The sequence below is a fragment of the Coregonus clupeaformis genome, chromosome 9 (assembly GCF_020615455.1).
Source record: "Coregonus clupeaformis isolate EN_2021a chromosome 9, ASM2061545v1, whole genome shotgun sequence".
NCBI lineage: Eukaryota > Metazoa > Chordata > Actinopteri > Salmoniformes > Salmonidae > Coregonus > Coregonus clupeaformis.
The window spans coordinates 50745948-50760168 of record NC_059200.1 but is presented as its reverse complement, the minus strand read 5'-3'; the positions used below and the strand labels follow the sequence as shown (position 1 = coordinate 50760168).

Sequence of the window (14221 nt, the reverse complement as noted above, 5' to 3'; positions counted from 1 at the left end):
TCCAACGCCACTAGGGGCGATAAAGTCCTATACCCCTGTTATTCTACACACAAGCAAGCATACAAGGCCCTCCCTTGTCCGCCATTCGGCAAATCAGATCATGACTCCCGTACTCCTGCTTCCTGTTCACAAGCAGAAACTCATACAGGAAGTACCCATGGCTCGCTCCATTGAGAAATGGTCACCAGAATCAAAGATGATGCTACAGGACTGCTTTGCTAGCGCTGATGGGAATATGTTTCGAGACTCCACTGATAACATTGACAAGGTAACCACCTCAGTCACCAGCTTCATTAGGAAATGTATCAGTGACGTTGTTCCCACGGTGAGGGTTTGCTGCTTCCCCAATCAAAAGCCCTGGATTAACATCAACGTTGGCGCTAAACTAAAGGACAGGGCTACCGCACACAGAGCTATCATAGACAACCCTGAGGCTACGGCCGAGGGCAGGAATAAGTACAAGAAGTCCCGCTATGACCTCCGCAGAGTCATCAAACAAGCAAAAGGACAATATAGGAATAAGGTCGAATCCTGCCTGCTGCATGTTGGGCTACAGTCCATTACGGATACATTTTATGCACGCTTTGACAACAACAACATCGTGCCGGGTGTGAGGGCCGTCACCGACCCAGAGGATTGGGTGATCTCGCTCTACGAGGCTGATGTGAAAATGGTCTTTAATCAGGTCAACACCCGCAAGGCAGAGGGGCCCGACGGTATTCCAGGGCGCGTTCTCAGAGCATGCGCAGAACAGCTGGCAGGCATATTCGCAGTAATTTTCAACCTCTCCTTGTCCCAGTCTGTAATTCCCACGTTTTAAGATGACCACCATCATCCCTGTTCCCAAGAACTCTAAGGCTTCGTGCCACAATGACTGCCGTCCTGTAGCACTCACTTCTGTAATCATGAAGTGTACTGAGAGGCTGGTTATGGCACACATTAACTCCACCATCCCAGACACCCTAGACCCACGCCAATTTGCATACCGCCCCAACAGATCCATAGATGACGCAATCTCAATTGCTCGCCACACTGTCCTCACCCACCTAGATAAGAGGAATACCTATGTGAGAATGCTGTTCATTGACTACAGCTCAGCGTTCAACACCATTGTCCCCTCCAAGCTCGTCACCAAGCTTAGAACACCTCCCTCTGCAACTGGATCCTGGATTTCCTGACGGGCCGACCCCAGGTGGTGAGGATAGGCAACATCACCTCCGTCACGCTGACCCTGAACACAGGGGTGTGTGCTTAGTCCCCTCCTGACTCCCTGATCACCCACGACTGCCACACACGACTCCAACACCCTCATCAAGTTTGCTGACAACTCGACGGTGGTAGGCCTGATCACCGGCGACGATGAGTCAGCCTACAGGGAGGAGGTCAGTTACCTGGCAGTGTGGTGCAAGAACACCAACCTCTCCCTCAACGTCAGCAAGACCAAGGAGCTGATCGTGGTCTACAGTAAATGGGGGGGTGAGCACGCCCCCATCCTAATCGACGGGGCTGCAGTGGAGCAGGTCGAGAGCTTCAAGTTCCTCGGTGTCCAAATCACTAAAGACTTAAAATGGCCCAAACACCCACGCACAGTCATGAAGAAGGCACGACAGCACCTCTTCCCCCTCAGGAGGTTGAAAAAGTTTGGCATGGGCCCTCAAATCCTCAAAAAGTTATACAGCTGTACAATTGAGAGCATTTTGACAGGCTGCATCACTGCCTGCTATGGCAATAGCACTGCCCTCGATCGCATGGCGCTACAGAAGGTGGTGCGGACAGCCCAGTACATCACTGGGGCCGAGCTCCCTGCCATCCACCACATCTATATCAGGCGGTGGGTAGGAAGGCCCAGGAAAATAGTTAGACTCCAACCGCCCAAGCCATAGACCATTCTCTCTGCTTCCACAAGGCAAGCGGTACCGGTTCATCAAGTCTGGCACCAACAGGCACTTGAACAGCTTCTATCCCCAAGCAACAGACTGATAAATAGCTACACAGACTATCTGAGTTTTTTCTTTGTCATTATGGGGTATTGTGTGTAGTTTGATGAGAGAAAAAAAACCCCAATTTGATCCATTTTAGAATAAGGCTGTAACGTAACAGAATGTGGAAGAAGTCAAGGGGTCTGAATACATTGTAAATATGGTATTTGAACTGACCCTGTATATACAGTGAGGGGAAAAAAGTATTTGATCCCCTGCTGATTTTTTGTACGTTTGCCCACTGACAAAGAAATGATCAGTCTATAATTTTAATGGTAGGTTTATTTGAACAGTGAGAGACAGAATAACAACGACAAAATCCAGAAAGACGCATGTCAAAAATGTTATAAATTGATTTGCATTTTAATGAGGGAAATAAGTATTTGACCCCCTCTCAATCAGAAAGATTTCTGGCTCCCAGGTGTATTTTATACAGGTAACGAGCTGAGATTAGGAGCACACTCTTAAAGGGAGTGCTCCTAATGTAATCTTGTTACCTGTATAAAAGACACCTGTCCACAGAAGCAATCAATCAAATTCCAAACTCTCCACCATGGCCAAGACCAAAGAGCTCTCCAAGGATGTCAGGGACAAGATTGTAGACCTACACAAGGCTGGAATGGGCTACAAGACCATGAGAAGGTGACAACAGTTGGTGCGATTATTCGTAAATGGAAGAAACACAAAAGAAATGTACATCTCCCTCGGCCTGGGGCTCCATGCAAGATCTCACCTCGTGGAGTTGCAATGATCATGAGAACGGTGAGGAATCAGCCCAGAACTACACGGGAGGATCTTGTCAATGATCTCAAGGCAGCTGGGACCATAGTCACCAAGAAAACAATTGGTAACATACTACGCCGTGAAGGACTGAAATCCTGCAGCGCCCGCAAGGTCCCCCTGCTCAAGAAAGCACATATCCAGGCCCGTCTGAAGTTTGCCAATGAACATCTGAATTCAGAGGAGAACTGGGTGAAAGTGTTGTGGTCAGATGAGACCATAATGGAGCTCTTTGGCATCAACTCAACTCGCCGTGTTTGGAGGAGGAGGAATGCTGCCTATGACCCCAAGAACACCATCCCCACCGTCAAACATGGAGGTGGAAACATTATGCTTTGGGGGTGTTTTTCTGCTAAGGGGACAGGACAACTTCACCGCATCAAAGGGACGATGGACGGGGCCATGTACCGTCAAATCTTGGGTGAGAACCTCCTTCCCTCAGCCAGGGCATTGAAAATTGGTCGTGGATGGGTATTCCAGCATGACAATGACCCAAAACACACAGCCAAGGCAACAAAGGAGTGGCTCAAGAAGAAGCACATTAAGGTCCTGGAGTGGCCTAGCCAGTCTCCAGACCTTAATCCCATAGAAAATCTGTGGAGGGAGCTGAAGGTTCGAGTTGCCAAACGTCAGCCTCGAAACCTTAATGACTTGGAGAAGATCTGCAAAGAGGAGTGGAACAAAATCCCTCCTGAGATGTGTGCAAACCTGGTGGCCAACTACCAGAAACGTCTGATTGCCAACAAGGGTTTTGCCACCAAGTACTAAGTCATGTTTTGCAGAGGGGTCAAATACTTATTTCCCTAATTTTTCTGGATTTTTTGTTGTTGTTATTCTGTCTCGCACTGTTCAAATAAACCTACCATTAAAATTATAGTCTGATCATGTCTTTGTCAGTGTGCAAACGTACAAAATCAGCTGGGGATCAAATACTTTTTTCCCTCACTGTATTATGCTTACTTACTTTATTATGTTCTTCATATTTCTTATTTCTCGTGTTTATTTTTCTAGTATTACATTGTTATTGATTATTGCATTGTTGGGTTTTGAGTTTGCAAGAAAGGCATTTCACTGTACTTGTGCATGTGACATTGAAAGTTGAAACGTATTGAACCCTTCCCAGCTAGCACGTTTGGTTCCTTGGAAGTTGTGGGAACGTATGTTTTTGGATTCACGTTTGGTTTTGGGAACAAAACCATACGTTTCCTGACCGGTAAAACTGAATGTTTTTTATAACGTTTGAGAACAGAAGTGAAAATTTTGCCTGTTCTGGGAACGTTTATTTTTAGTTTGCAGGGATATTCTGAGAATTCTTTACTCTGGTTCCTTTAAAGTTTTATTAACGCTCTGAGAACGGAAATTATAGGTTATTTTGAGTTTTTTTTAATAACTTAACTTTCACTGAATGTTTCAAGACTTTTAAAGACATGCTCCGGAACATTGGCGACTACAAAGTATTTTTTTAAACCTCCCGCTTTGGGCTGGATGTGTCAATGTGTAGTTCATGCATGCATAATCTATGAGCAGAAATACTGTTTTACCTCAATTAGCCAAATCCCTAGTTTGAAGCTACTTTCTCTGGAAGCTGCGCTGCGCCATTTACCCTACATTTTCCCCCACGTGGGCCAGCCCCCTAGCAATTCAAATTCAACCAATCAGCTTCAGCCGCTCGCCATATGAGTGACACCTAGCAAGATGAACATGATGCACACACAGCAGAGCGAGTGCAATCGCGTGGTGCTCATAACTGCACATATGTGACCTAGTCGCAATTTTCAGGGACCACTTTTGGCTCGTGAACGCTACTTTCAGAACAACTGGCTAAAAAGTATACAAAAGTACAGAGAATCTCTTTTTAATAACACTGCTAGCTTATTTTGGGTTAACTATTGTGAACTCCAAGCTCATATAGGACACATGGAAATTAATTTCCTTAGGCAGTAATCATTCCTTAGGCACAATCAAATAAATTGCTGGTCAGACTCCCTCTAGTCATTTGTGTGTCTTAATTATTAATCAAACTGTGTGCTTAAAGCAGCAGACAAGCTCAGTGAATATAGTTGATTAAAACACATAGGATGTGTCAATATATGGGAAAATACACGTTTCAACATTTAAACATAAAATAGAACCACGAGGAAACCTGTAGAAAACGTTATACTGAATTACTGAAATTCCCACAGAAGAACGTTGTTTCTTAACATTCTCTGAACTATTTGGAACATTCCCAATGTCAAACCAGTTGGAGAACGTTCCTAGAACATTACAAACATTTAACGTAAATGTAACCATGTTTGAACTTTTAGGAAACGTTCTGTTCAAGTAATGAAATACCAAGCAACTATCCTGCACCATTCCCAGAAAGTTGTGGGAAGGTTGTATGCAAAATAACCATAGGACAACCACGCTCTAACCAAGCTCTAAGAAACAAATGGTTCTCAGAACGTTATGTGCTAGCTGGGTTCATACATCGCTGTTCCTCACTTCTCCTGTGGCCTGGTCCCTGTGTCCTAAATGGCACCCTGTTCTCTACATCAGGGTTCCCCAACTGGCGGCCCGCTTGCCGAATTTGGCCCGCGGTTAGATTTATTTGCCCCCCATTGTTGGACATGAAAGACTGTAAAAACACCAGGAAATCAGCTCCAAGTGATTTTAATTTAAGAAATCGGTTCCCAAGTATTCCCATGCATAATAGATGTGATCGTATACAAATGTAAGCAATGTTTGAAATGATTGTTTTAGTCAAACTTTAAATCTGTTTGGGCTTCTTGCTGTCAAGTTGCAGTCTACAAATTATTTGTAATTATGTTCCTGCCCCCCGACCATCCGCTCAAGGAAAAAATCGGCCCGCGACTGAATCTAGTTGATGATCCCTGCTCTACATAGTGCAATGTATTTTACCAGAGCCCAATGGGCCCTAGTGCACTAAATAGGGAATCATTTGAGACGTAGACATGGAGCTGGTTTGGAATGAGAAGTGTCAGTGCTGCTGTAGCTATAGCATAACCGGTCCATGAAGACTTCATCGAGTTACAGTACTGTAGCAACATGCAGTCATTAGGTCTGTACAAGCTGAAGACTCCATTCAATAGCTCTGAAATATCACACATTACACTTGGAAAGGGCCAGTTTTCCTGTGTCATTTCATAAGCAGCACCAATGTGTCTAAAGAGGATTAAGAAACTCCCCTCCTGTTCTGTCAGCGCTGCTCTTGTTCACAGTCAGTGGGCCTGTGAGAGAGAGAGAACACTTTACTGTGGGAATCGTGTGGCCCTGGACGCTGCTCCTTTACACTCAAGTGAACATTAAAGGGGCATCTCAAAGACAGGCCAGCACTGCCTCTACGTCTGATGCATGGTGGTAATTGAGCGGGCCTGTAAGGCTTCGGCTGGCGTTTTGATGGGCCAATCGTTCCCAGCCATCTGGTGTCATTGAGGAGCTGTTGTAGCGCTGAGTGTAATGGCTCTGGTGGGAGGCTCTTTAGGATGCTTTCCAGAGGGGGGGTGTATTAAAGAGAGAAGGAGTGTGTGTGTGTGTGTGTGTGTGTGTCACACAGTGTGTGCGTTTGTTTACCAGCTCATAGAAGTAATAGTAGAAGAAGACCTTTTACTATAAAATGGAGATGGCCTCAATGGCGCTGGCCATGCTCACAGATGCCATAATGGGACAGATACAATGTTGCATCCTCTAACTATAAATGTATGTCTATTACTGACTCATCTCTCCCTGCCTCCACTCATCTCCAAATATCAACGCAACATGTGAAGTGTCAGTCCCATGTTTCATGAGCTGAAATAAAAGATCCCATAAATGTTCCATACACACAAAAAGCTTATTTCTCTCAACTTTTGTGCACAAATTTGTTTGCATCGCTGTTAGTGAGCATTTCTCCTTTGCCAAGATAATCCATCCAACTGACAAGTGTGGCATATCAAGAAGCTGATTAAACAGCATGATCATTACACAGGTGCACCTTGATATGGTGACAATAAAAGCCACTGTAAAATGTGCAGTTTTGTCACACAACACAATGCCACAGATGTCTCAAAGTTTTGAGGGAGCATGCTGACTGCAGGAATGTCCACCAGAGCTGTTGCCAGAGAATTGAATGTTCATTTCTCTACCATAAGCTACCTCCAACGTCGTTTAGAGAATTTGGCAGTACTTCCAACAGGCCTCACAACCGCAGAATACGTGTAACCACACCAGCCCAGGACCTCCACATCCGGCTTCTTCACCTGCAGGATCGTCTGAGACCAGCCCCCCGGACAGCTGAAAAAAGTGTGGGTTTGCACAATTGAAGAAGTTCTGCACAAACTGTCAGAAACCTTTTCTGGGAAGCTCATCTGCGTGCTCGTCGTCCTCACCAGGGTCTTGACCTGACTGCAGTTTGGCGTTGTAACCGACTTCAGTGGGCAAATGCTCACCTTCGAAGGCCACTGGCATGATGGAGAAGTGTGCTCTTCACAGATTAATCCCGGTTTCAACTGTACCAGGTAGATGGCAGACTGCTGATGTCAACGTTGTGAACAGAGTGCCCCATGGTGGTGGTGGGGTTATGGTATGGGCAGGCATATGCTACGGACAACAAACACAATTGCATTTTATCGATGGCTATTTAAATGCACAGAGATACTGTGACGAGATCCTGAGGCTCATTTTCATGCCATTCATCCGCCGCCATCACCTCATGTCGCAAGGATGTGTACACAATTCTTGGAAGCTGAAAATGTCCCAGTTCTTCCATGGCCTGCATACTCACCAGACATGTCACCCATTGAGCATGTTTGGGATGCTCTGGATTGACGTGTACGACAGCGTGTTCCATTTACCGGCAATATCCAACAACTTCGCACAGCCATTGAAGAGGAGTGGGACAACATTCCACAATCCACAATCAACAGCCTGATCAACTCTATGTGAAGCAGATGTTGCGCTGCACGAGGCAAATGATGGTCACATCAGACACTGACTGGTTTTCTGAGCCATGGCCTTACATTTTTTTTGTATTGGTGATCAACAGATGCATATCTGTATTCTCAGTCATATGAAATCCATAGATTAGGGCCTAATTCTAATATTTCAATTTAATGATTTCCTTGTATGAACTGTAACTCAGTAAGATCTTTGAAATTGTTGCATGTTGCGTTTATATTTTGTTTAGTATGTATGTATGTACAGTGGGGAGAAAAAGTATTTGATACACTGCCGATTTTGCAGGTTGTCCTACTTACAAAGCATGTAGAGGTCTGTAATTTTTATCATAGGTACACTTCAACTGTGAGAGACGGAATCTAAAACAAAAATCCAGAAAATCACATTGTATAATTTTTAAGTAATTAATTTGCATTTTATTGCATGACATAAGTATTTGATCACCTACCAACCAGTAAGAATTCCGACTCTCACAGAACTGTTAGTTTTTCTTTAAGAAGCCCTCCTGTTCTCCACTCATTACCTGTATTAACTGCACCTGTTTGAACTCGTTACCTGTATAAAAGACACCTGTCCACACTCTATCAAACAGACTCCAACCTCTCCACAATGGCCAAGACCAGAGAGCTGTGTAAGGACATCAGGGATAAAAATTGTAGACCTGCACAAGGCTGGGATGGGCTACAGGACAATAGGCAAGCAGCTTGGCGAGAAGGCAACAACTGTTGGCACAATTATTAGAAAATGGAAGAAGTTCAAGATGACGGTCAATCACCCTCGGTCTGGGGCTCCATGCAAGATCTCACCTCGTGGGGCATCAATGATCATGAGGAAGGTGAGGGATCAGCCCAGAACTACACGGCAGGACCTGGTCAATGACCTGAAGAGAGCTGGGACCACAGTCTCAAAGAAAACCATTAGTAACACACTACGCCGTCATGGATTAAAATCCTGCAGCACACGCAAGGTCCCCCTGCTCAAGCCAGCGCATGTCCAGGCCCGTCTGAAGTTTGCCAATGACCATCTGGATGATCCAGAGGAGGAATGGGAGAAGGTCATGTAGTCTGATGAGACAAAAATAGAGCTTTTTGGTCTAAACTCCACTCGCCGTGTTTGGAGGAAGAAGAAGGATGAGTACAACCCCAAGAACAGCATCCCCACCGTGAAGCACGGAGGTGGAAACATCATTCTTTGGGGATGCTTTTCTGCAAAGGGGACAGGACGACTGCACCGTATTGAGGGGAGGATGGATCGCAGTAAGAGCATTAAAGATGGGTCGTGGCTGGGTCTTCCAGCATGACAACGACCCGAAACACACAGCCAGGGCAACTAAGGAGTGGCTCCGTAAGAAGCATCTCAAGGTCCTGGAGTGGCCTAGCCAGTCTCCAGACCTGAACCCAATAGAAAATCTTTGGAGGGAGCTGAAAGTCCGTATTACCCAGCGACAGCCCCGAAACCTGAAGGATCTGGAGAAGGTCTGTATGGAGGAGTGGGCCAAAATCCCTGCTGCAGTGTGTGCAAACCTGGTCAAGACCTACAGGAAACGTATGATCTCTGTAATTGCAAACAAAGGTTTCTGTACCAAATATTAAGTTCTGCTTTTCTGATGTATCAAATACTTATGTTGTGCAATAAAATGCAAATTAATTACTTAAAAATCATACAATGTGATTTTCTGGATTTTGTAAGTAGAAAAACCTGCAAAATCGGCAGTGTATCAAATACTTGTTCTCCCCACTGTATGTATGTATGTACAGTGCTATGAAAAAGTATTTGCCCCCTTTCTAATTTCATCTACTTTTGCATATTTGTGATATTGAATGTTATCAGATCTTCAACCAAAACCTAATATTAGATAAAGGGAACATAAGTGAATAACTAACACAACAATTACATATTTATTTCATAAACAAAGTTATGCAACACCCAATTCCCCTGTGTGAAAAAGTAATTGCCCCCTTACACTCAATAAATGGTTGTGCCACCTTTAGCTGCAATGACTCCAAACAAATGCTTCCTGTAGTTGTTGATCAGTCTCTCACGTCGCTGTGGAGGAATGTTGGCCCACTCTTCCATGAACTTAAAGACCTGCTTTAACTCAGTGGCGTGTGGGTTTTCAAGCATGAACTGCTCGTTTCAAGTCCTGCCACAACAACTCAATTGGGATTAGGTCTGGAATTTGACTAGGCCATTCCAAAACTTCCAATTTTATCAATTTCATGTAGACTTGATTGTGTGTTTTGGATCATTGTCTTGCTGCATGACCCAGCTGCGCTTCAGCTTCAGCTCACAGACGGATGGTCTGACATTCTCCTGTAGAATTCTCTGATACAGAGCAGAATTCATGGTTCCTTCTATTAAGGCAAGTCGTCCAGGTCCTGAGGCAGCAAAGCATCCCCAAACCATCACACCCCCACCACCATGCTTGACCTTTGGTATGATGTTCTTACTGTGGAATGCAGTGTTTGGTTTTCGCCAGGCATAATGGGACCCATCTCGTCCCATTTGCTAAGGGGACAGGACAACTTCACCGCATCAAAGGGACGATGGACGGGCCCATGTACCGTCAAATCTTGGGTGAGAACCTCCTTCCCTCAGCCAGGGCATTGAAAATGGGTCGTGGTTGGGTATTCCAGCATGACAATGACCCAAAACACACGGCCAAGGCAACAAAGGAGTGGCTCAAGAAGAAGCACATGAAGGTCCTGGAGTGGCCTAGCCAGTCTCCAGACCTTAATCCTATAGAAAATCTGTGGAGGGAGCTGAAGGTTCGAGTTGCCATACGTCAGGCTCGAAACCTTAATGGCTTGGAGAAGATCTGCAAAGAGGAGTGGGACAAAATCCCTCCTGAAATGTGTGCAAACCTGGTGGCCAACTACAAGAAACGTCTGACCTCTGTGATTGCCAACAAGGGTTTTGCCACCAAGTACTAAGTCATGTTTTGCAGAGGGGTCAAATACTTATTTCCCTCATTAAAATGCAAATCAATTTATAACATTTTTGACATGCGTTTTTCTGGATTTTTGTTTTGTTATTCTGTCTCTCACTGTTCAAATAAACCTACCATTTAAAATTATAGACTGATCATGTCTTTGTCAGTGGGCAAACGTACAAAATCAGCAGGGGATCAAATACTTTTTTCCCTCACTGTAGTTCCCAGTTGTCTTGAGATTTCCCAGTCCCGAGTTTCCAGTTTTGAACCCGGCAGAAGTCATGCAGGATTGACAGCATGGCCAATGTATTCAACCTTTTCTGGCCCATGGTGTTGCTTGTGAATGTTTATCCTTTTAAGCTTGGAAAAGAGACCCTTAAACCCAGACTTGGACCACACACCCTCTCCACCGAATATCAGGCAGGGGAAGCAAAATATTGATTGCTTTGCAATGCTTGCAGTTAGCCACTGATTCCTTCCAAACCACTCATTGTTGAATTAGTGATTTCCAACTTGTTGTGTAATGTTTATGTCCAATGGCCGAAGAGCACCGATACGTTTTATCTATCATTTCTCTTCATATGAAAAGGATTTGCCAGTAGATTGTTGACGTGATACATGATGATGACTGCTTGTCTAGCTTGCTAGCTAAGATTTTGAAAGTATGACGACATGATCAGTCCAATCAAAGCTACGGTAGATATAATGTGATTTGATGTCATTTTATCTGTGGCCAATGACATTGAGCCTTCTTAGATGGGCACTTCTATTGTAAATCTATGGCAGCACCCAAGGGGGCTTGAACTTTCTAGGTCTCCCTGTAGATTTTGCGGTGACGTAGTGTCCCCATGAGTGACAGAACACTGAGCCAATCACGGCGCAACTAGAGAAAATTACCAACCCCTACGCTCTGTATTTTCCACTGGCTGCCCCTCCACCACAGAAAGCACTGAGCTAGGCTGAAATACCTGCATTTTGGAGCTCCCTTACTCAAGAAAGCAAAAAAGAGACCGTGTTTGTATGCAGCTTTATTAACTATTTGTATTATTATTTTTTACATTGTTTGCAAACTGATATGTGAAACATTAATGCCAAAATAACATGCAAAACAGGTCGACACTGCACAACACAGCGACAGAGGCAGGCTGTTTGAATGTGATTTGCATCTAGAGTGGATAGTGTTGTCAGAAATCACACAGCGCGATAAAGAAACTGCTGAACACTGTATTGTTGTGCTTCTGCCTGTCATTGACTGCTTGCTGAGGTGAAAGCCATGCGTCACTCGATGCCCTCTCACTCAGCCCCTCGCACACTCCTCACAAACACTCTTGAGTGACAGAACTGGGGTGCTGACCGTATTACACCCCCTCCAATCATTGAGAACACAACTCCTACAAACACTTCACCCTCCTCAAGATTGCTCTTTCCTTTCAATCCTTTTCCTTTCATTCTCTCTACCTACCGCTACCTCTCTGTCTCTCCCTCTCTCACTCATTTGAAGTACTCCTATGATAAGAGCTGTTGAGAGGAGAAAGCCAGTACTCAACATGCTATTAAGACGCATTGTGGATACAGCATCGTTGTCATCAGCATTGTTGCATGTGCTGCATTAACCATGCAAACTGAACACAAGTGTCTCGGGGTCGAGCACAGGGTTGCCAGGTCTAGCTAAAAATTCTAGACCAATGACCACTGAAAACCTGCCCAAAAGCCCTGAAAGCCAGGCCAAATTAGTTTTTTTACAGAGGAGAGGAGTTGCCACATTTATACAATAAACCCTTTTCCTTTAACGTTATCAAGCCAGTTAAGAAAGAAGCAAAATTTGGTTTATATCAAAAGGAGAATTATTGCGAGCTATGACATGACGTAATAAAGGAATTTGAATATGTCGCAAGAGAAAATATAATTTGCCCTTATTAAACTCGCCAGATCATTTTCCATCAATGGATGTTGAATTAACTCGTTTGACTGAAATGATTAAACAATGAGGCACAAGGGGGTATGGTAAATGGCCAATATACCACAGCTAAGGGCTGTTCTTAAGTATGACGCAACACAGAGTGCCTGGATACAGCAGTTAGCCGTGGTATATTGGCTATATACCACAAACCCCGAGGTGCCTTATTGCTATTATAAACTGGTTACCAACGTAATTAGAACAGTAAAAAGTACTTTTTTGTCATGCATATACCATTCAGCCAATCAGCATTCAGGGCTCGAACCAGGTTTATAATTGTAAATAAATATATTTTGCGCATGTGCATAACTATAGATAAATCCGACAGGAGCGTTTGAGTGATTCAAGTTGGACAGAGGATCTTAATCTCTAAGCAAGAAACACTTGGATGAACTTAAAAAAACTAATGCTAGGCTATTTTCTGGCAATTGTGCTGTTATTATGTGCCAGATGTTAAGACTACTAACTGTTATAAATGGCCCATTTGCTAGATTGACTTGTCATTTCAATAGGCGTAGGCTACAGACTAAAATCTGGGTTTATGATTGCAACTTTGCCATGGTTTGCTTAGATAAAGGCAGGTAGCCTATAGCCCCAGATAGGCCTACATCTCATTTCAGATAGTCTACGGTAGCCTAGGCAAGATGTAAACTGAACAATTTAGCAGCTTGCTTAGTTCAAGTTGAGAGACGAATTTATTCAACATGAATAGCGAAGCGATTTCTAGGTAAGAAGTGCTTGTGTTTCCCAATAGCCTGCTGGAATAGGCTACTGAGGAGGGGGGGTCATAATTTCAATCACTGAATTAAATATTAATAATATGTATATGAACTGAAAATGCTTGTCAACAACAACCAGTGTTTATATCTTTTTTTAAATGTTTTACCTGTAGGCTAATCTGACTAGTTACGTAAATCGAATGCGTTCTAACAACTGATCGGCAATTGCGATAGAGCTTTGATAACTTCCAATGTAATTAACTAAACAGGTCCATTATTAATTACATAATAACACAAGGCTACAACAACAATAAACTGAAGTTACAGGCTATTTATTAAATCCTTTTGCCAGCTCCAGGTAGGCTACACAAGTCGCACAAATTGATTTGCAATGACTCCAGTAATATCGTCATTTCAACATATTTCTTGTATGAAATGGAAGCCTACAGTGGCCTACAATGGCAAATAAATGAATAGGCTACTTGATGGCCAACAGAAGCAAATGTATCATTGTTCACATTTTAATGTCAGTTTCATTGAGGACTTTCCCACCATAAAAAGAACCACGCGAGGGAGTTCCATAACTTCCATTTCAAATTTCCCAATAACTGAGGATGCGTAAAACACTTAACTTAATACAGTTTGCTTCTTTCAGCAAAGTCTACATTAGAATGCCGTTTAAACCACCTCCGGGCGAATTTATGTAATGCGCCCAAAGTCGTTTAACATTGCTTTGTCGCCATTATTTATTGATGTGCATCAGTTCTAGCATGTTAATGTTTTATGGAAAAAGGGTTGGAAATATGTTCCATAATGACAATCTACAGTGCATTCGGAAAGTATTCAGACCCCTTGACTTTTTCCACATTTTGTTATGTTACAGCCTTATTCTAAAATGGATGAAATAAAACAATTTACT

The 14221-nt window shown here is 43.7% G+C and overlaps 1 protein-coding gene across 1 annotated transcript in view; it reads left to right on the top strand.

The window, feature by feature from the left end:
• Positions 1-14221, top strand: part of LOC121574058 (ubiquitin domain-containing protein 2-like) — a 52978-nt gene that overhangs the window by 34729 nt on the left and 4028 nt on the right. The window lies entirely within an intron of this gene.